Here is a 20821-nt window from a genome sequence, read left to right as displayed (position 1 = left end):
ACCACTATTTTCACTCTTATAAACAAAGCTGCAGTGAATATTCTTCTACAGGTCTCTTTGTGCACATGTGCAAGGGTTTCTTTGGGGTATAGTTCTAGAAATAGAATTGCTATAAATATTAACAAATTAAAACTGAATTACTAGCCCTGGTTGCACAGTAGTTAGAGCATCAGTCCATGCACTGAAACTTCCCAGACCCAGTTCCTGGTCAAGGGCACATACCTGGGTTGCAGGTCAGTCCCTGGGCCCAGTTGGGGCACATAAGAGAGGCCACCAATTGATGTGTCTCTCTCACAGCTCTCTCTCTCTCTCTCTCTCTCTCTCTCTCTCTCTCTCTCTCTCTCTCTTTCTCTCCCCTCTCTCTTTCTCTCTCCTCTGTTCCACTCTCTCTAAAAAGCAGTGGAAAAAATATCCTCAGGTGAGGATTAACAAAACAACAACAAGGTGAGTTACTAAATATTGAAAAATTGCTCTCTAGAGTGATTGATTTTTACTCCCACCAGACTGTGAGTCCCCAATTTGGCTCTAGACAAACATTTTTAATTTTGGCCAGCCTGATGGATATAGGTGGGGTCTTATGGTTTTGTGTTAAATTTCCTGGATTAGTTGTATTGAGCACCTATCCAGTCATATGTTCATGACCCATATTAGATTTTCTCTTGTCAATTGTCTGTTTTTATTCTTTGCCAATTTCTCCTAACAGCTGATCAATAATAGTTTTTTACATAGTCTGCATATGCTAATCATTGTTGCTTTTATGCATTGTAAATATGTTTTCCCAGTGAGCCCTGGTTTTATTCATTTCCAGCCACCTGAAGAGTGCATAAAATATAGAAAAAATGTGCCAAAAGTTTTTAAAGATAAAATGAGAGAACGGAGAAAAGCAATTTCACATCCTTGTTCTGATTAAGATATAGGCATTTTAAGACTATTCCACCACAGATTTGATAGGACTAATCATCAACTCATTTTAGTTTAAAATATCTGATTAATGACTTAATTACAATTTTTACAATCATAATGTTAAGGTATTCTGTATTGTTTTTTTTTTTTTTTTTTTTTTTTTTTTTTTTTTTTTTTTTTTTTAAATATATTTTATTGATTTTTTTACAGAGAGGAAGGGAGAGAGATAGAGAGTTAGAAACATCGATGAGTGAGAAACATCGATCAGCTGCCTCCTGCACATCTCCCACTGGGGATGTGCCCGCAACCCAGGTACATGCCCCTGACCGGAATCAAACCTGGGACCCTTCAGTCCGCAGGCCGACGCTCTATCCACTGAGCCAAACCGGTTCTGGCTATTCTGTATTGTTGATGGTGACAATTATGATGGTGGTGGCTTTTTATTTTATATATTGTTTTTTCGGTCCATCTGAGCAATTGTTTTTAAACCAAAAGTGATTTTTAAAATTTTTGTCTACTTTTTAGCAAAAATTAGCAAGTCACTACAATTGTAAAAGGCTCATAAATAGGTTAGTAAATGTTGGCTTATTATCTCTTAAGATTGTTTCACCACTGTTGTTTTTTCTTTATCCCAACCTTGCCTTTTTCCCTGTAAGACACAATTACATAAAAGAAACATACAGTCCACATTTGTTTTCCTCAGGCATAGGAATTATACTGGGCTGTTCCCATACAGGCAGTATTCACCGAGACCTTCTCTATAGATGCCAATTAGAAGATTAGCGTCTCTCCTCTCTCCCTCTTTGCTATTAAATAGTCACACAAAAGCTGAGCTGACAAATTACTCTCTCCATGGTGTTCAACAAAGACAGACAATAGATCATCATCATTTACTATACTCAAATCCTATTAATCACAGATTAATGAGAACATGTCTAGAGGGGAAGAAATTATCAGAATGCGGGCCTATTGGCTTGTTACTCATGTAACATCTGCTGTGGTTTTACCTTTAGTGTCATGTCATCTTTTATCACCTTGAAATAATGTTTGCTTCAGAAACATAATTAAGATAATGGAGCAGATTCAGAGCCCTTCCCTTAATAATTAAAGAACTGGGGTTATATTTCTTAGTCCAATGGCTTTTAAAAACCTAATTTCTCTGTTCTTGATTATTTCCTTTTTCTTTTGCTCATAATGATCTATCAAATCTTGGGGGGGGGGGGTAGTTCCCCTTTCTGTAAACTATGTGACTTAATTAGGACAAAATCAAAATTTGAGTTCTTTTTACTATTGAGATAATAGTCACATAACAAAAAAATTCACCATTGTAACCACATTAAAGCATACAATTCAGAGGAGTTCCTTTTCATAATTTGAAATACTGTAGATTCAAATTAAGACTTAGATAACTCTGTAAAGCTAGTGATGAGCATCAAGTATTGTATTTGCTTTCCTTAACCTTTATCTACAGTGTGCTGTTTTATTTTTAACAGTCAAATACTTTCATTTTTTGAATGTATGGTTTCACCAATGTTTTAGTTTTTTTATTCTTCAGCCAATTTCATGCTTTAAAGCATAGAAGTTGACATTTGGGTTCAAATATTTCATACTCTTGGAGATCTATTGTCCTCTTGTTTCAACGAGGGGTAGAAATGGGGGAACAAATACTGAATTTAAAAAGGAAAGCAATGGTATTTGTAATCAGCTGATAAAGAGGGGAGAAGAATCACAATATATGATTATAAAATTGAAAAAAAGTGAATTGCCCATGTTTTTAAAATCTAGAATATTTACTTGCCACTCTTGGAAGGACTGGTGATTAGCGTGAAGGGCCGGGTAAGCTGTGATCTAAGGCTTTGATTAAGCTGTGATTCAGCACCACAGGCATAAAAACAGCTCCGCGGCCAAGAGCTGGCAAGCACCCGTGAAGGAGGGAGGAGGGGGAAGGATTGCAAAGAGCTTCTTAATTAAATTTTAATTATTGCTAATTAGAACTACTGTTTTTTTATATCCCCAACCTGGAAGACAAGAGCTGATCTTGCCTTTTTATTATTCTGCTAATTAGTTTCCCAAGGAGGGTTTGAAAGGGCAGACTGCTATGACAGTATCCAAGTTGTGAGCTGAGCCCAGCTCTGCAGGAAGAGCCCGTCCGAAAGCTGGAGCTTCCACATTTCCAGGCAGCTCTTCTCCAAATCCAAGCTTTTATTTCAGACATATCAGGAAATGAGCTGTCCCTATCACGATGTGAAGAAATAACTCCCTGTATTAATTTCCCTTTTGTTTACCCTGTCTACCTCAAAAATTTTGCTTATTAAAAATGGATAACCCTCTACATACAATGTACTCATGTAAACTGTATTGCTTCTATGAATTGCTAAATGTTAGGGATGAGCTCTACCAGACTTAAAGGAATAATGGCACGTACACAAAAGGTGACTGCTGGTTTTCTCCAGCAGTGAACTTAGTGCTTTGCAAACAACAGTGACATCCGAGGCCTCACCCTGAGGCGCTCCCAAGTTCTATTTGTAAACCACACGAGGTTGCAAAGCAGAAACCCTAATTGCAAGTTTGAGGACATAATCCCAGAAGGTTCCCAAATCTCTGTAAAATACGATTCTTGTCCCAAGATAATCGAGTTAAGAGTTCTGAGTTGGTGGAGCTCCTTGTGTTAATTATAATAAAATTCATCAAATGAAATTACATGTCTGGAATCCATGGCATTTGGCCAAGCACACACACACACACACACACACACACACGCCTTGACGGCCTTCCTTACAGTTGGAGTTACATTAACACATGTTTGTGTCCTCACCTTTTACAGACACAAGGGCCCTGTGATATGTTAATTTACACCAAATTCCAATCCTTTCCCTTGCCTTTATCTTCCCAACTCAGTGAGAGGATGTGTCAACACCTTTCATGTTGAGAAGGAAAAGAATGCTTAAACAAGATTTTGTGTTTTACTCACTTTAATTAAAATTACCAACACTAGAAAACCAAGAGTAAATAAATTAAATCTGCCTTTCAGTGCCATCCACCATCTGCCTTGTCAATATCCACTCTGATGTGAATTATTCTAAAAAGTCATCTGGGCCTTTCTTACTCTGATTAGTCAATTAGCCGCATCTCACACTGGTTTAAAATGTGTTTTTTCAGATCAGTGAGTTAACCTCACAATCTTAGAGTAGTTGACATACCAATAAGCAAAGACTTCTGAAGTTTCCCATTAATTCACAAAGATTTCTGCTGCTTCTTTATTTAGCTTATTCAATAATTGAAAGCTCGCTGATATTTATATAACTTTTCTCCTCAAAATCATAAACATTACATAATTATTTCATTTTTCTTTATTGTATATTTTTAAATTAGATATGGAAGCTGTTCGCTAACCTCAGTATTACCTTCATTTTTATAGGTAAAAAAAAGACCACTAGAATGTTATCCAATTCGAGTTATGCTCCTTTTGCAACTTGCTTATTACACTGGCGCTGCTTGTTCTACAATCACCTATATTGGTCAACAAGAACTGGCTTTTGCTTTGGTTCTTATTTTATTAGTCAATTCATTTTGTGCATTAGATTCCACAAATAAGTGAAATCATGTGATAATTGTCTTTCTCATATTGGCTTATTTCGGTTAGCATAATAGTCTCCAGGCCCATCACGCTCTCCCAAAGGATAAAAGATCCCTCTTTTTTACAGCTATATAGTATTCCATTGTGTAAATGTCCCACAGCTTTTTTTTTTAAAATATATTTTATTGATTTCTTACAGAGAGGAAGGGAGAGGGATAGAGAGAGTCAGAAACATCGATCAGCTGCCTCCTGCACACTCCCTACTGAGTATGCGCCCGCAACCAAAGTACATGCCCTTGACCAGAATCGAACCTGGGACCCTTGAGTCCGCAGGCCGATGCTCTATCCACTGAGCCAAACCGGTTAGGGCTCCCACAGCTTCTTTATCTATTCATCTACTGATGCACACAGGCTGTTTCCAAATCTTAGCTATTGTAAATAACGCTGCTATGAACATAGGGTGCATACATTCTTTCTGATTGGAGGTATGGAATGAACTGACATACCTTCTTGTTGGGGGAACAAGAAGAGATAAACCAAAGCACTTATATACTTATAAGCATAGCCCATGGACACGGGCAATAGGGTGGTGAAGACCTGGGGGGAGGGAGGTGGGTAGAGGCTGGGAGGACAAGGATAAAGGGGAATAAGTGGAAGACATCTATACTACTATGAACAATAAAAAATATACATGGGGTCAATGGGGGGGAAGGGGACATACTTAATATTTTCAATATATATAGCATTCTCTTTTTAAAAAAATTGGCTTTTGTTTTGTTTTTGTTTTTTTAAGAGATTCTTGGACTATTCCAAACCTCTATTGGTGACCATTGGGAAAAGCCTTTAGATTGGGTGCTTTTAAAGAAAATGGGGGTGAGATAAGGAGTGAAGGGAGAAATAACAAAATGAAACAGGAGAGTAACTTTGCACAGAATAATAATTGTGTGCCAAGAACTGAGGAGTCTGATTAATTGAATTCTGTGCATCTGAACCACAACTCCCCCCACCCACAACCCCTATCAAACCAAACCAAAACAGAAAGAAAACCTGCGACCCAATCGTAATCAAGGATGTCTTGGCACATATAGTTCTACGAAGCAGAAACTAAGTTCATGACTTCTCAAAAGTTAGAATTCTCAGTGTTCCCCAGTCAAAAGACATATGGTGGCTGAATGGACAAGAAAATGAGATCCAGCAACTCCACTTCCAGGCATTTACCCAAAGAAACCTAAAATACTAACTTGAAAAGACACTCATTCATGTGATCATTGCAGCATTATTATGAGAGCCAAGCTACGAAAGCAACCTAAATGTTTATCAATAGGTAAATGCATAAAGAAAAGTGGTGCACATCTACAATGGAATATGACTCAGCCATCAAAAAGAATGAAATCTTGCCATCTGCATCAACATGGATGGGCCACATACAACAACATGGATGGTACTGTGCTGAGTGAAGTCAGACAGAGAAAGACAAAGGCCATGTAATTTCACTTATATGTGGAATCGAAAAAACAAAATAAATGAACAAGCAAAACAGAAACAAACTCAGATACAGAGAGCATTTTGATGGTTACCAGATGGGAGGATGGTGGAAGGGGATGAGTGAAAAGGGTGAAGGGATTAAGAAGTACAAATTGGCAGCTATAAAATAGTTCCAGAGACGTGAAGTACAGCATAGGGCCCAGCGGGCCTGGCTCAGTGGTTGAGCATCAATCTATGAACCAGGAGGTCATGGTTCGATTTCCTGTCAGGGCACATGCCCAGGTTGTGGGCTCCATCCCCAGTGCGGTGGGGGGGAGGGGGTGTGTGCAGGAGGCAACCAATAAATGATTCTCTCTTACCACTGATGTTTCTCTTTCTCTCTCTCTCTCTCTCTCTCTCTCTCTCTCTCTCTCTCTCTCCTTTCCTCTTTGAAATCAATAAAAATATTTTTTTAAAAAAATAAAGTACAGCATAGGGAACATAATCAATAATATTGTAATAATATATATGGTGTCACATGGGTACTAGATTTATCAGGGTGATCACTTCATAAGAAAAATAAATCACCACATGTACACCTGGAACTAATATAATATTGTATGTCAACTGCAATTGCAAAATTTTAAAATATAAATAAGTAAATAATTTTTAAATTTATAATTATCTAATCATTTATGTTAAATTTTGGCAGATTTTGTGAGTTATCAGGTATAAGTTATCATATATTGCTGGAAGCTACCTATTGTCTACACCAGCGGTTCTCAACCTGTGGGTCGCGACCCCTTTGGGGTCGAACGACCCTTTCACAGGGGTCGCCTAAGACCATAGGAAAACACATATATAATTACATATTGTTTTGTGATTAATCACTATGCTTTAATTATGTTCAATTTGTAGCAATGAAAATACATCCTGCATATCAGATATTTACATTATGATTCATAACAGTAGCAAAATTACAGTTATGAAGTAGCAACGAAAATAATTTTATGGTTGGGGGTCACCACAACACGAGGAACTGTATTAAAGGGTCGCGGCATTAGAAAGGTTGAGAACCACTGGTCTACACTATCATGAAAGTGCAACAGGGAACACAGAAGGCTGATGGACCTTGGGCTTCAGCAAGGGCTAAAAGCTATGCACCAATTGTTCTGTCGAGACCATGGTGGCTCAAGGCAATCCCCTAACCTGATAATCTTTTACTGTTCACCAAACCTTACCATTGATATGCCTGTTTGCTTTGCTAAAAGGCAAATGTGTATTCTAGTAAATAAAAAGCCAGTGGGTCCGGGCATTCGGGGAACCTCTCCACTAGAGAGTAAGGTCTCCGCCTGGCTCTCCCCATGCCTTCTAAATTTATATTTCTTGTCTAGTGTATCTGTTTGTGCGCAGCCCCTTCTCCAGACCTTGAACCCTAGCTGCAGATGGATGCGGCCGTCACAATATATAACACATAGTGCACACCTAAATTAACATCAATGTAGTGGGTATAATAAAAAACTCAGGTAGCAAGAAATATCACTTTCTTTATATAAAAACTTAATTTCTGACTCCAGGCCTCCTAATCTCCTGGACTACTGGAAAAATTAGGATTAGTTATTTTTAAAGTCTTTCCCTCACCTCTTCTGAGTTGTGTCAAGATTCTGATCTGCATTTTGGGATAGGGCAAAGTGAGGTAGAACTGATTCTAGCAATCAGTCACCTCTGTACACAGGTTGCCACTGAGTCTCCCATGATCTGTGTAAATGTGGTATCAGTGGTTCTCTTTTGCTTCATATTTGGGACTTAGAATCTTTCTCCAAACTGACTAAATCCCATAAATCTAGGGTTCTGGAGAAGCGTCACTTTTCTTCACTTCTCCAAGACATTCTATGCCTACCTGGAAATTTCCTCTCTTTTTCATTTTCCACAAACTCTCTAAATTTTTCCAAGAGCTTAAGCTTTTGGAAACAAAAGTCAAAAAGTCTTGCATAATACCTCCACTTTCTGCCCTATAGAGACCCTGAGCAGGCTATTTAATAAAATGGAAGAAGTAAAAAAGAAAATGTATGGATATAAAAACAGTTAATATCACAAGATATTATCCATACCTCATACCACATACTAGAAATACTCCATATAGATTACAGATCTAAATGAAGAAAGAGAAAAAAAAAAGGAAAGAGCTAGCCATAAAAGTATGAAAAGGTAGGAGAATTCCTTTGTAACTTTGGCATAGAGTAGGGTCTTTCTAATTCAAAAGCCAGACATCATTTAAGGAAATATGGATAGTCTCATACAAATATTTTTAAATTCAGGATGGCAAAAATAAAATAATATATGATATTAAAAGACAAATTACAAATTGGAGGAAAATGTTTATAATTCTTGCCACAGACAAAAGATAAATGTTTATCTAGAAGGAGATCCTTAAACAAAATAAGGAAAAAGACCATTAATCCAATTCAACAGTAAAATGAACTAAAAATAGGAATAATTCACAGAAAAAGAAATAAAAACATTTTGAATACAGAAAAAGATACTTAACTACACTTATAGTAAGAGAAATGCAAATTAAAATTACACTGAAATATCACTTCTCGGCTATTAAATTGGCAAAAACCCAGAAGTTTGAGAATGCACACTGTTGGCAAAGCTATAGGGAAATAGGCCTCTCATACATTGCTGGTGGAAGTGTAAATTAACACAACACCTACGGAGGGCTATTTGTAATATCTATCCAAAGTACAAATGTGTATGTTCCCTAACTTAGCAAATCCACTGCTGGAAATTTATCCTTTAATACCCTTGAATACATTATCCACTGAAACATTGTAATAGCAAAATATTGGAAAACAATCTAAATGTTTATTAATAGAGAATTTGCTAACTAAATTATGGTACATCTAATCTATACATTGAAATATTTTGCAGATATATGAAAACAATGAGAATGCTGTGTATATCGATAAGGGGGAAACCTCCAGGATACTTAAAGGTATTTTTTAAAGTGTAGAATAGTCCTATATTTTGTGTAAAAAGGGGGGGATATATATTCATAACTGCTTGTATGTGTAAAAATTCTGTAAAGATTCAGAGGCAGTGATTGTGGTGGGGAGGTAGAAACCAGGTAAATGGGGCCAGAGATGACAGGTGTACTCAAATCGCCATAATGGTACTCTTATTATGTATCTTTTAATCTTCAAACACATACATATATGTTCTCTGTGATCCTTTCTACTACTTAACTATGAGTTATAAATTATAATAAATTCTGGTCATTTTATTCGTTTATTTATACAATTGGAATGACTTTAAAATTTTAAATCTAAAATAATTGTTCATCTTTCAAAATTTTCAGGTTTCTAGACTTAAATAACTGTATTCTTACTTTTGAAATTTAAAATCCTGTTTCCCCTTTTCTCCTTTGTCCAAAATGACATATATACCCAATTTTGCTTCACTGTCTTTGGAATTTTCATGTTTATGTGAATCCCCCATGTGCATGTAATTAAAATTTTATTTTCTCCTCTTAATCTGTCTGATAATCTGAATATTAGCCCAGCTAGAAGAATAGAAGGTGGTGGTGGGGAGGAAGCTTTATTTTTGTTAGCCCCACAAATGAAACTGGACTACTACCTTAACATCATACACAAAAAATTAACTCAAATTGGATTAAAAACTTGAATGTAAGATTTGAAATCATAAAAACTAGAAGAAAATAAGCAATAAAAGCCTTGACATCAGTCTTAGCAATGATTTCTTTTAATATATTTTATTGATTTTTTACAGAAAGGAAGGGAGAGGAATAGAGAGTTAGAAACATCAATGAGAGAGAAACATTGATCAGCTGCCCCCTGCACACCCCCTACTGGGGATGTGCCCACACCAAGGTACATGCCCTTGACCGGAATCAAACCCAGGACCCTTGAGTCCGCAGGCCAACGCTCTATCCACTAAGCCAAACCAGTTAGGGCAGCAATGATTTTTTTATTTTGACACCAAAGCAAAGGCAAGAAAAGCAAAAATAAAGTCAAATACATGGTGACTGAAAATAACTTGACTTTGAGAGGTGGGCACACAATGCAATATGAAGATCATGTATCATAGATATGTACTCTTGAAACCTACATAATCTTATTAACCAATGTCACTCCAATAAATTTAATAATTTAAAAAAGCAGCCCTGGATGGGCGACCCAGTTAATTAGAGCATCGTCCTAGTCACCAAAAGGATTTTGGGTTCAATTCCTGTCTGGGCCCAGGCCAGGGTTGTGGGTTCGATCCCCATTCAAAGCGAATACAGGAGGCAACTGATTGATATTTTTGTCTCACATTGATGTTTCTCTCTCTCTTTCTCTCTCTCTTTTTCTCTCTCCCTTCCTCACTCTAAAATTCAATAAAAACATATCCTTGGGTGAGATTTTTTTTAAAAAGGCAAAGCAAAAATAAGTAAGTGGTATTACATCAAACTAAAAAACTTCTGCACAGAAAAGGGAACTATCAACATAATGAAAAGGCAACCTGCCTACTGGGAGAAAATATTTGCAGATCACATATCTAATAAGGGGTTAATGTCCAAAATATGTAAGGAAATCACACAACTCAAAAAAAACCTAACAATCCAATAAAAAAAATGGGCAGAGGTGGATCCAGGGACATGGAAGCATGAAACAGAGTGTGGAATCTCCGAAGGAAGATGGGGGAGGGTGGGTGAGTGGGAGGTAATCAACCAAGGACCTTGTATGCATATATGCATAACCCATGGACACAGACAATGGGGTGGTGAGGGCCTAGGGCAGGGAGCAGGACGGAGAGGGGTGAATGGGGGGGAGGAACATATGTAATACTTTCAATAATAAAGAATTATTTTTAAAATTATACAAAAAATAAAAAATGGGCAGAGGATCAGAATAGACATTTTTCCAAAGAAGACATACAGATGGCCAACAGGTACATGAAAAGGTGTTCCACATCACTAATCATCAAGGAAATGCAAACAAAACCACAACGAAGCATCACCTCACACCTGTTAGAATGGCTATTATCAAAAAGACAAGAGATAAGTGTTGTCGAGGATGTAGAGAAAAAGGAACCCCTGTGCACTGTTGGTGAGAGTGCCACTATGGAAAAAAGTATAGAAGTCCCTCAAGAAATTAAAAATAGTACTACCATATGATACAGCAATCCCACTTCTGGATATTTATTCAAAGGAAACAAAAACACGAATGTGAAAAGATAACTGCATTCCCATGTTCACTGCAGCATTACTTACAACTAGAGGCCTGGTGCATGAAATTTGTGCACAGGGCGGGGGGGGGGGCGGGGGGGGGTGTTCCCTTCAGCCAGGCCCCTGCATCCTCTTGCAATCCAGGACAACTCAGGGGATGTGGGCCTAAACCGGCAGTCAGACATCCCTCTCCCAATCCGGGATGCTGCATGCACCAGTGAACATAATTTTCATACCAGTGAAAGGCATCTTGCTGTTGCATGGGCAGCTACATTTTTTTGCCCTGATTATAAAAAGTAGTACATACCAGTAACATGATCCTTCTGAGCCAGTAGTACCATTTTCCCCATCTTATGGGTGGAAAAACTGAAGCAGAGAGAAGTTAAGTAATTGGCTCTGTCACACAGTTAAAAGTGTCAGAATCAGGGCTGGCCACAAAATGTGCAAGCCAGAGTCCATGCATGTCATCGCTGCATCATCCTGTTTTTTCAGTGTTAGAATAGCCTTGCCAGGTTTTAATTTTTAAATCTAAGAGACTGTTCCCAATATATAGGGTATGGCAATTAGGGCCATTTGTGGGGCAACCAGCAGGTGGGGCAATCAGGGGGGCCCCCACTGGCACCCGCCTTGGCTGGTGGCCTGGCACCACCCACTGGCTGGCCCCGCCCCCAATTGCCACCGCCAGTTGCCTCCCTCTTGGGGGGGGGGGAGGAGGGGGTGTGCGGGACAGATGCTCAATGCAGGTGGTCAGTGTGTGTCATAGCGACCAGTCGTTCCACCAGTCGTTCGGCTGTTTGGTCAGTTTGATTATTAGGGTTTTATTATATAGGACTAGAGGCCCGGCGCATGAAATTTGGTACCTCAGCCTGGCCTACACCCTCTTGCAATCCAGGACCCCTGGCTCTTAACCGGAACTCCTGGCAGGAATCGGGCCTAAACTGGCAGTCAGACATCCTTCTCACAATCCAGGATTGCTAACTCCTAACCACTCGCCTGCCTGCCTGATTGCCCCTAATCACTCTGCCTGCCTGCCCTATTGCCCGAACCGCTTGCCTGCCTGCCTGATCAATCCTAACCACCTCTGCCTCTGCCCCCACCACCGCAGCTTCATCCACAAGGACATCCAGAATGACATCTGGAAGGTCGTTTGGCTGTCCAGTCTAATTAGCATATTATGCTTTTATTATTATAGATAGCTAAGACATGGAAGCACCCCAAGTGTTCATCAATGGATGAATGTATAAAGAGAATGTGAATATATACAGTTGTTCCCCCCAAAAATGTATATACACTTTAACAGCTACTAGCTCAATTTTGAAAATGAAATGTATTTATAATTACTCAAAGTGTGTCTATACATTTTGGGGGGACACCCTACATATATGGAATACTATGCAGCCATATAAAAAAATTCTTAATCCCAGAATTAAAAAAAAGAAAAAGAAAAAAAGGAGAGGTTGGGAGCTTCAGTCACCCGCCAGCCTGAAAACAGCCCTCAGCCCCTCACCCAGACTGGCCAGGCACCCCAGTGGGGACCCCCACCCTGAAGCAACAAGATGGCGGCTAATTTGCATACTGAAGGCGGGCAGCAGCGGGGCAAGGCTGTCCGTGGTCTGGGACCTGGATCTGTGACCCTGCCAGGCAGGGGGCAGTTCTTGAGGCTGTCCACGGTCCGGACCCAGATCCGTGACCTGGCGGGCGGGGGACACCGCGGGAGGCTGTCCACTGTCCCGGGACCCGGATCCATGACCTGGCGGGCGGGGGGCAGTGCTTGAGGCTGTCCGTGGTCCTGGGACCCGGATCTGTGACCCTGCCGGGCGGGGGGCAGTGCTTGAGGCTGTCCGCGGTCCCGGGACCCAGATCCGTGACCCTTCCCGGCGGGGCGGCAGCTCGCACAGGGGCGGATCAGCCGGGGTTGGGCAGGGCAGGACGCCTGGCTTCCACCCAGCCCCAGTCACTCTGGGCAGGTGAGCAGCACAGAGAGCCTCTGGACAGGGGAGGCAGGCCAGCAGAGGGCGGCCTGTACTCCCCACATGGCGGTGGTGACAGCTGTGAGCACGCCAAGAGGAGCCTGCAGGCTGAGCTGAAGTAGCGCCTGCAGGCCATCAGCTCCCAGGAGGGGCTGCGCAAGATCCGCCTCCTGGCCCAGAAGGTGCAGGATTGCAGGGACAGCCACCGTGGCGGGCCAGACTGACGTCCTCCTGGCCGCACCATGGGGGTTTGTGGATCTGCAAAGCCAGAGGCCTCTGGTGTGCACATCCCCCCCTGGCGTGCGAACATCCCCCAGCACACTGTCACCTGCAACAGTTGCAAACCAAGGCGTGCACAAGTTCCCCCCGCCTCTCCACCCCACTTCCATCAACCCAGCATGCCTAACACCCCCACAGGATGTGCACACATCCCCTCTGATGCGCTCACGTCCTTTGGAGAGTGTCTGGGTGTTCTGGGTGCTGAGGGTGGGCGCCTGTGAGATGACAGTGAGAGGGTGTAGTGGTGATGCCCTGCTCCCACGGAGGCCAGTGCAGCTATGAGATCACCTCTGGGGGGTTAATGCAGGTGCTGAGGCAGGAGCAGGTGCAGACAGACACACCTGGTGGGCGCGGGCGGCCCTCGCTGAGGTGCCTTCGGTCAGCATTCAAGATCAAGAACCCAGAGGTGGAGAGGAATTCCATCCTCTCAGTGAAACAGTGGGATAGTCGGGGCGACTGTAGAGGAGGAATGTGCACTTTGGGTGCCAGCACCCATGAGCGAAGGCTGCCCTGACTGAGCCTCTCTTGCTTGGGGCCTAGCGCACTCCTGCTGGGCAGCAGGTGACAGGATGTGCTTTTCTGAATTAATGAGAGAAAATGTTGATTCTCCTGCTGCCCACGAAGGTGGAAAGTGAAGTGGGGAGACGTGGGGAGTGAGCGAGGTTCCCTGTCTGGGGGTTCCAAATCTGCTGTTGGTTTCTTTCACTGCTGACAAGAGATATACAGGGTGTCCCTCCAAAATGTATACACACTCTGAATACCTACTAATTCCAATGGTTTTAAGCATAAGAAAGAAACAACAATGGAGCTGTTATCTGTTAAAAGTGTGGGCACAAACAGGTAGTTGGACATTCCCTGAGGGGTCTCAGATTGGAGAGGGTGAAGGCCAGACTGAGAGGCCCCTTTCCCCCCACTACCCCAGTGCACGAATTTCGTGCACCGGGCTACTAGTAATGTTATATGTCAACTATATCTCAGTTTATTTTTTTATTTTTTTAAATATATTTTATTGATTTTTTACAGAGAGGAAGGGAGAGGAATAGAGAGTTGGAAACATTGATCAGCTGCTTCCTGCACACCCCCCACTGGGGATGTGCCCGCAACCAAGGTACATGCCCTTGACCGGAATCGAACCTGGGACCCTTCAGTCCGAAGGCCGACGCTCTATCCACTGAGCCAAACCAGTTAGGGCTATGTATCAATTTAAAAAAGAAAGAAAGAAATATAAAAACAGAAAGTTTATCTATATGCTGTATACAAACACTCAAAAACAAAAGAACATTTTTTTTGAGTCAGAACTTTTCTTTGAGAAGTATCTTGGAGGTTTATCATCATTTTAGGGTCTGAAAGGCTAGCAAGGGAAAAAACCACATCTAATTTGAAAAAATAAACACTGAATCAACAATATTATAATTTTTTTGAAAAATAAATTTTTTTAATCCTCACCCAAAAATATGTTCACTGACTTTAGAGAAGGAGAACAAAGAGAGAAAGAAACATGGGCCGCCTCCCACACCATCCCGACCAGGGATAGAGCCCACAGGTCAGGTATGTGCCCTGACCAGTAATCTAAGCCACAATCTCTTGGTGTATGGGACAATGCTCCAACCAACTAAGCCACATCAGCCAGGGCAACAATATTATAATTTTATATCTGGAAGAAAATATCCTATTGTTCACATATTGCAAACAAAGAAAGTAAAGCTTAAGAAAATTATTTTGCCTTGAGGTGGCACAGAAGATATAGTGCTTCCCAACCACGTGTAAGAGTCATATCAGAATCTGGGCGCAGGCTACAGGAGAGATGGCATGTGACAGTTACCTTTAACAAAGGAGCTTGAGATGGACAGGGAGCAGAGAAACATTGCTTTAAAATAAAGTAAACCTGCCCTAGCCAATTTGGCTCAGTGGATATAGCGTAGGCCTGTGGACCAAAGGGTCCCGGGTTCCATTCATGTCAAGGGCATGTACCTTGGTTGCAGGCTCCTCCATGGCCCAGGGCCCTGGTCAGGGCCCATGCAGAAAGCAACCAATTGATGTGTTTCTCTCACATCAATGTTTCTCTCTATCTTTCCCTCTCTCTTCTTCCCCTCTCTCTAAAAATCAATGGAAAAATAACCTCACAGGAGGATTAACTAAGATAAGATAAGATAAGATGAGATAAGATGATAAGATAAGATAAAATAAGGCTGGCCAAACTATCAGAGGAAGGAGATCACTTATCAAAAAGGGAGACTTAAAAAGGAAATTATTGGCTTGCATCTCCACCACCCCATCCCCTCTCATGCAAATGGATTTCCTTTGGCTGTTTGTTTTGAAGATGAGGACTAATGATTAATCAGAAGGGTAGATTATTTATCTTTCTTTCCCCAGGGGTAAATTGGAACCTGATCCTCCATCTTCCCAGGCTTCCTATTGCAATAATGAAATTCCATTACATTGAAAATTATGTAACTCCCTATGGGGTTAGTTGTAATCAGACTTGACCTATATGGACACAGTAGTGATGAGAATGAAAGGATCAGGAAATTAAAAGGAAGAAAACGACAACATTTAGATTGGCTTTGTTGGCTTTACTTTGCTTTAATTCAGTTATACAATGTCTATTAAAAACTTGCTTTATTTCTGATGAGAAAAAAATAATGCAAAATAATAGAGATACATAGTCAAACATAATTCAGCAGTCTCTGTACAATTATCAGGGCTTGTTCTTCCTCCCTCCACCTCCATCCCAGCCCCCACCCCCACCTCCCACCCCCCACCACCAACACCATTGATCAATTCTCATTATTAGCTCTTAGAAAAGCAGACAATCCCTGCGACAAACCTGGCTTCAAATCAGAGAGTCAATATTCTACTGTAGCAATCTGCCAAAAAACACACAATTCAGGCACATTTAAAGTGTGTCTCCCCAGAGGAAAGCAAGAAGCAGAAGCCATTGAGAGAGGCCCCACTATTAAGTTTGATTCAACCACAGCTGCCTCTGACATTTCTAAGCCAGAAAGGGTTATCATCAGAAAATGCTGTGAGCAAACGCAGAGTGACAGCAGACCACAGCACAAAAGCTGGATCAGAAGGTTTATCTCACTCTCTTCACTGTTTGCCTCTCCCTCTGCCCACCTCCCATATACAGAGCTGAGTTCATGATGATAAGGACTCACTGAGAGTGAGTGCCAGGCATGTAACATGACTTATGAGGCACAGGCCGAGTAACAAATGAAGAATGCTTCTCTTGAAGAACCTTTGGAGTTGCAAGGCACAGGACAAACACTAAGTACTTCTGTGTTTGTATGCATATGCGTGTGCATGAAGCTGCCATTTTTGTAGTGAAAACTGGTCAAGCATACACAATTTTATATCATTCAACCACATATACTTACATTGGACAAATATAACATGAACATAATCAAAAATAGAATGGGACAGAAGTGATCTTGGAGAGATCAACTGTTAAGAAGCCAGTGGTGCATGATCTCACTCAATTGTGGATTATAGAGAACAACATAGACTGATGAAAAGGGACAGACCCAAAGACTGAGAAACAGCGATCAGGCTATCAATCCCCAGAAGGAAAGTAGGGGAGGGCGGGGGTAAGGGGAAGAGATCAACCGAAGGACTTGTATGCATGTATATAAGCCAAACCAATGGACATGGGCAACGGGGGGATGGGAGCATGAGTTTGTGTGTGGGGGGGAGGTTGGGGGCTAATGAGGGGGATGAGGACACATTTGTAATACCTTAACTAATAAAAAAAAAAAAAAAAAAAAAGCCAGTGGTGCCCTAGCTGGTTTGGCTCAGTGGGTGGAGCGTTGGCCTGTGGACTGAAGAGTCCCAGGTTTGATTCTGGTCAAGGGAATATGCCTGGGTTGCGGGCTTGATCCCTAGGAGGGGATGTGCAATCGATGATTCTCTATCATCATTGGTGTTTCTATCTCTCTCTCCCTCTCCCTTCCTCTCTGAAATCGATAAAAATACATTTTTTTTAAAAAAGAAGAAGCCAATGGTAAGTAGGAAATAAATGGCTTATTCACATAGTTAAATTGTTCAAAAAATCCATCTTTGATTAGTGTGATTTAATTATATTACATACTAGAGGCCCAGTGCACAAATTCGTGCACGGGGGGTGGAGGGAGGGCCAGCTGGCCTGGCCCCAATCAGGATGGATCTGGGCCGGGCCTGTCAGGAGGAGGAGATGGTAGGAGGTTGGGCAGCTGGCCCACCCTGATTGAGGCCCGATCAGGGCCGAGCCGGCTTGGGGGAGGAGCCACGGGCAATTGGCCAGCAGGGCCTGTCCCTGATTGGGGTGGGGGGGCCAATTGGGGGCAGGGCCAGCTGAGGGGAGGGGCTGTGGGCAGTGGGCCAGCTGGCCCCACCCCTGAATGGGGTGGGGGAGGCTGATCAGGGGTCAGTGGCCAGGAGAGGGGCCATGGGAGATTGGCCAGCCAGCCCCACCCCCAATTGGTGTGGGGGGGCGATCAGGGGTGGAGCTGACTTGGGGGAGGGGCTGGGGGCTGATCAGGGTGTTAGGGGCCCATTGGGGGCGGGGCCAGTGGGGGGGAGGAGCTGCAGGAGGTTGGCCAGCTGGCCTTGCCCCCTATTGGGGTGGGGGAAACGATCAGGGGCGGGGAAGCTGCGGGGAGGGGCTGCAGGAGGTTGGCCAGCCGGCCCTCCCCTCCATCAGACCAGTTCGCTGGCCACAGTGGGCATCATAGAGACTGGTTGTTACGGCATTACAGTCACTGGCTTTATATATATATATAATTAAATCATGTACATTATGAAACTTATAGTTTAAAGACTACCTTAAAATTTTATTTTAAAGATTATTTAAGTGTTAGTGATATTGTAGTAATGAAATAGGATACCAACTATGATAAAATTCCAATTCTATTTTTTAAATGTATACCAAAAAAAGACTGTAGAACATATACAAAACATTAATAACATTTCTGGATTCTTGGATTAGATGTAGTATAAACTTTCCTATAGTTTCAAAATTTGGATCATTTAGAGATTGTCCTTCCTTTTATTTCCCCCCAACATCAAAACATTGATTGTTGCTTTAGCTGGTTTGGCTCAGTGGATAGAGCATTGGCCCTCGGACTGAAGGGTCCTGAGTTCAATTCCAGTCAAGGGCATATACCTCAGTTGCCCTTGTTATATGCACCATCAGGGTGCGTGCAGGGGGCAACCAATCGATATGTCTCTCTTACATCGATATTTCTCTAGTCTCTCCTACTCCCTTCCACTCTCTCTAAAAATCAATGGAAAAATATCCTCTGGTGAAGATTAACAACAACAAAAATTGATTGTTGGCCCTAATAAATTTACAATCTCCACTAATAAAAGACAAAGATGCTAATTGACCGTACCTTCGCTATGCCCAAGCCATGCCCACCAGCCAATCGGAGCAACTATATGCAAATTAACCCAACAAAGATGGCAGCTGGCAGCCACGGAGCTGGTGCAAGCAGGAGGCTTGGTTGCCCGGGTGATGGAGGAAGCCAAGCTTCCCGCCTGCCCTGAGCTGGCTGTGGCCTCCACTCATGGCAACAAAGTTTCAATTATAGAAGACAAATAAATCCCAGATACCTGCTTCCAGCCAGCCTCCACTGGGAGCTTGGGTGACTGGGGGCCGTGGCCAGCCTGCAAACAGCCATCAGCCCCTCACCTAGGATGGCCACACCCTCATAGGGTGAGGGTTTCCACTGGGAGGCTTAGCCAGCCTGAAAATGGCCCTCAGCCCCTCACCCAGGCTGGCCAGGCACACCAGGGGGACCCCTACCTTGAAGGGGCTGTGGCCAGCCTGCAAACAGCCATCAGCCTCTCACCCAGGCTAGCCAGGCACTCCTATATAATAAAAGGGTAATATGCAAATTGACCCTAACAGCAGAACGACTGGGAATGACTGGTCACTATGACACACACTGATCACCAGGGGGCAGATGCTCAATGCAGGAGCTGCCACCTGGTGGTCAGTGTGCTCCCACAGGGGGAGCTCTGCTCAGCCACAAGCCAGGCTGATGGCTGCCAGTACAGCGGTGGTGGTGGGAGCCTCTCCCACCTCCTCAGCAGTGCTAAGGATGTCCGACTGCAGCTTAGGCCTGCTCCCTGCTGGCAAGTGGACATCCCCCGAGGGCTCCTGGGCTGCCAGAGGGATGTCTGACTGCCAGCTTAGGCCTAATCCCCCAGTGAGCGGGCCTAAGCCAGCAGATGCTCATCCCCCGAGGGGTCCCAGACTGTGAAAGGGCACAGGCCGGGCTGAGGGACCCCCCTGGGTGCACAAATTTTTGTGCACCGGGCCTCTAGTTATTCTATAAGAAAAAATATTTCTAAATACATGAATTAATTTCCTTATCTGTACTCTTGTTATAAAATTATTATTCTCTTGAGAGCTAGCATCAGAATTTTTTAAATACAAACTTTCTTTGCAAAGTACAGTAGAAGATGGTGCCCCGAGGGTATTATGAGAAAGAGATAAATATGCCTTGGGTGAGGCTGAATGAGGAATTCATTGTTTTGGAGAGGAAAAGTAAGAAGGGGAAGGAGTGAAAAACAAGCCGACAATGAAAAAGGATATGTAAATACAAAGCTATTATTATTATCAATAACTGTTAATCCCACATGTACACTTGTGCACATAAGAAAAAAATAGAGGCTGGAAGAAACAACAGTGGGTTATCTTTTCTGTGCATTATTTTTTCCTTCATAATTTACTGTGTGTTTCAAATTATCTATTGTAAACATGTATTAATTTTATAATCAGGAAAAAGTTATTCTAAAAATCAGAGGAGTTCAAACAGATTAAGGAAAAGGAAAGGGGCATTCCACGTATATGGGCTGCATTGAGCAAAGTTATGGGGGTAAAATAGCTTTAAAATAGCATAATGGGGTAGACATAAGTCTGGATGCAATAATGGGGCCAGTCTGACTGATTCCAAGAGTTCTCCTGAGAGACTGTGGGAGAGAAACTGAGAAAAGTGAGTTAGGAGCTGGTGAAGGCCTTGAATGCCAGTTTAACCCTCGGGGGCCTGGCTTCCTGAGACTGGAATGGAATGGGGGAAGCCTAGGATGCTGAGCTGCTCCGTACACGTTTGCTTCTGAGAGTGAACCTAGCGGGACTGCCAGGCCAAGCCAAAGTAAAGGCATGTTAAAAAGCTCCACATAGGTCACTGTGGCTAAAGTCCGGGGATCTATTCAGTCCAGATGCCAGATTCTAAAGCATAGGGAAGTCAAGTGTTAAAGCAAGAGAGTTATTATGAGGCATCCAGGCAAGGCTGAGTCTGTGGCCAGGTTATAATAATTGAGGCCACAGATACCTCTAAAGCACGAATTCTCAACCGAAACATCAAAATCACTCGTGAAGTTTTTTTTATATACAAACACATGCCTTGTGTG

General features: G+C 42.4%; 1 long non-coding RNA gene across 1 annotated transcript in view; it reads right to left on the bottom strand.

Moving 5' to 3' along the window:
* Positions 1 to 1031: 1031 nt before the first annotated feature.
* Positions 1032 to 20821, bottom strand: part of LOC132241774 (uncharacterized) — a 108634-nt gene continuing 88844 nt past the window's right edge. The window contains exon 2 of the long non-coding RNA XR_009454526.1: positions 1032 to 1303. This is a non-coding gene — a long non-coding RNA (uncharacterized LOC132241774). The remainder of the gene's footprint in view (positions 1304 to 20821) is intronic.

This window comes from Myotis daubentonii, chromosome 1, assembly GCF_963259705.1.
Source record: "Myotis daubentonii chromosome 1, mMyoDau2.1, whole genome shotgun sequence".
NCBI classification, from domain to species: Eukaryota; Metazoa; Chordata; class Mammalia; order Chiroptera; family Vespertilionidae; genus Myotis; species Myotis daubentonii.
Note: the sequence above shows the minus strand (reverse complement) of the source record. Positions and strands in the feature narration are given on the sequence as shown.